Source organism: Eriocheir sinensis, unplaced genomic scaffold (assembly GCF_024679095.1).
Source record: "Eriocheir sinensis breed Jianghai 21 unplaced genomic scaffold, ASM2467909v1 Scaffold1099, whole genome shotgun sequence".
Taxonomy (NCBI): Eukaryota; Metazoa; Arthropoda; class Malacostraca; order Decapoda; family Varunidae; genus Eriocheir; species Eriocheir sinensis.
In genome coordinates this window covers 58,230-61,393 of record NW_026110406.1, presented here as the reverse complement: position 1 = coordinate 61,393, position 3,164 = coordinate 58,230, and the positions used below count along the sequence as shown (strand labels likewise).

General features: G+C 47.5%; 1 non-coding gene across 1 annotated transcript; it reads right to left on the bottom strand.

The window, feature by feature from the left end:
- Window positions 1-227: 227 nt before the first annotated feature.
- Window positions 228-300, bottom strand: Trnav-aac (transfer RNA valine (anticodon AAC)). Its single transcript has one exon. It is a non-coding gene; the product is annotated as a tRNA-Val (tRNA).
- Between the last annotated feature and the right edge of the window lie 2,864 nt (window positions 301-3,164).

Here is a 3,164-nt window from a genome sequence, read left to right as displayed (position 1 = left end):
ATTACCGCCCCTCCCTGCCCTGGGTCGTGACCTACTTCTGATCTCACTCCCCTAAGCTTCTGCAGCTGCTTTCTTAACCCCTCATAGTCTGCCTTCCTGAAGTCAGGTATTAATGTGTTGTTACTGCTTACTCTATCCTCACATTTAATATTAAATCTAATTTCCTTATGATCACTGTTACCTAATGAATCCCCATAATAATAATTATTTTCGTGAAGTAAATAAGATGTGCTCACCAGGGCTCGAACCTGGGACCTTCTGTGTGTTAGACAGATGTGATAACCACTACACCATGAGCACCTCTACCTCTACCACACCTTCTTTCCCTCATCTCCTCCTTCTCCTCACCTTCTTGTCACCTTTTCACCTCCTCACCTCTACCACACCTTCCTGTCACATTTTCATCTCCTCACATCTACCACACCTTCTTGTCACCTTTTCATCTAGTCACCTCTACCACACCTTCTTGTAACATTTTCATCTCCTAACCTCTACCACACCTTCTTGTCACCTTTCCATCTCCTCACCTCTACCACACCTTCTTGTCACCTTTTCATCTCCTCACCTCTACCAAACCTTCTTGTCACCTTTTCATCTCCTCACCTCTACCACACCTTCTTGTCACCTTTCCATCTCCTCACCTCTACCACACCTTCTTGTCTCCTTTTCATCTCCTCACCTCTACCACACCTTCTTGTCACCTTTTCATCTCCTCACCTCTACCAAACCTTCTTGTCACCTTTTCATCTCCTCACCTCTACCACACCTTCTTGTCACCTTTCCATCTCCTCACCTCTACCACACCTTCTTGTCTCCTTTTCATCTCCTCACCTCTACCACACCTTCTTGTCTCCTTTTCATCTCCTAACCTCTACCACACCTTCTTGTCACCTTTTCATCTCCTCACCTCCACCACACCTTCTTGTCACCTTTCCATCTCCTCACCTCTACCACACCTTCTTGTCTCCTTTTCATCTCCTCACCTCTACCACACCTTCTTGTCTCCTTTTCATCTCCTCATCTCTACCACACCTTCCCCTCACCTCCTCCTTCTCCACACCTTCTTGTCTCCTTTTCATCTCCTCACCTCTACCACACCTTCCCCTCACCTCCTCCTTCTCCACACCTTCTTGTCACCTTTTCATCTCCTCACCTCTACCACACCTTCTTGTCTCCTTTTCATCTCCTTACCTCCACCACACCTTCTTCCCCTCATCTCCTCCTTCTCCTCACCTTCTTGTCTCCTTTTCATCTCCTCACCTCTTCCACACCTTCTTGTCTCCTTTTCATCTCCTCACCTCTACCACACCTTCCCCTCACCTCCTCCTTCTCCACACCTTCTTGTCTCCTTTTCATCTCGTCACCTCTACCACACCTTCTTCCCCTCATATCCTCCTTCTCCTCACCTTCTTGTCTCCTTTTCATCTCCTCACCTCTACCACACCTTGTCACCTTTCCATCTCCTCACCTCTACCACACCTTCTTGTCTCCTTTTCATCTCCTCACCTCTACCACACCTTCTTGTCTCCTTTTCATCTCCTCATCTCTACCACACCTTCCCCTCACCTCCTCCTTCTCCACACCTTCTTGTCTCCTTTTCATCTCCCCACCTCTACCACACCTTCCCCTCACCTCCTCCTTCTCCACACCTTCTTGTCACCTTTTCATCTCCTCACCTCTACCACACCTTCTTCCCCTCATATCCTCCTTCTCCTCACCTTCTTGTCTCCTTTTCATCTCCTCACCTCTACCACACCTTCTTGTCTCCTTTTCATCTACCCACTTCTACCACACCTTCTTCCCCTCATTTCCTCCTTCTCCACACCTTCTTGTCACATTTTAATCTCCTCACCTCTACCACACTTTCTTGTCACCTTTTCATCTTCTCACCTCTACCACACCTTCTTGTCTCCTTTTCATCTCCTCAACTCTACCACCCATGCTTGTCTCCTTTTCATCTCCTCACCTCTACCACACTTTCTTGTCTCCTTTTCATCTCCTCACCTCTACCACACCTTCTTGTCTCCTTTTCATCTCCTCAACTCTACCACACCTTCTTGTCTCCTTTTCATCTCCTCACCTCTACCACACCTTCTTGTCTCCTTTTCATCTCCTCACCTCTACCACACCTTCTTGTCTCCTTTTCATCTCCTCACCTCTACCACACTTTCTTGTCTCCTTTTCACCTCCTCACCTCTACCACACCTTCTTGTCTCCTTTTCATCTGCTCACCTCTAACACACCTTCTTCCCCTCATCTCCTCCTTCTCCTCACCTTCTTGTCTCCTTTTCATCTCCTCACCACGACCTAACCTTCTTCACCTCATATCCTCCTTCTCCTCACCTTCTTGTCTCCTTTTCATCTCCTCACCTCTACCACACCTTCTTGTCTCCTTTTCATCTCCTCACCTCTACCACACCTTCTTCCCCTCATCTCCTCCTTCACCTAACATTCTTGTCACCTTTTCATCTCCTCACCTCTACCACACCTTCTTGTCTCCTTTTCATCTCCTCACCTCTACCACACCTTCTTGTCACCTTTTCATCACCTCACCTCTACCACACCTTCTTGTCACCTTTTCATCTCCTCACCTCTACCACACCTTCTTGTCTCCTTTTCATCTCCTTACCTCCACCACACCTTCTTCCCCTCATCTCCTACTTCTCCTCACCTTCTTGTCTCCTTTTCATCTCCTCACCTCTACCACACCTTCTTGTCTCCTTTTCATCTCCTCACCTCTACCACACCTTCCCCTCACCTCCTCCTTCTCCACACCTTCTTGTCTCCTTTTCATCTCCTCACCTCTACCACACCTTCTTCCCCTCATATCCTCCTTCTCCTCACCTTCTTGTCTCCTTTTCATCTCTTCACCTCTACCACACCTTCTTGTCTCCTTTTCATCTACCCACTTCTACCACACCTTCTTCCCCTCATTTCCTCCTTCTCCACACCTTCTTGTCACATTTTAATCTCCTCACCTCTACCACACTTTCTTGTCACCTTTACATCTTCTCACATCTACCACACCTTCTTGTCTCCTTTTCATCTCCTCAACTCTACCACACCTTCTTTTCTCCTTTTCATCTCCTCACCTCTACCACACCTTCTTGTCACCTTTTCATCTCCTCACCTCTACCACACCTTCTTGTCACCTTTTCATCTCT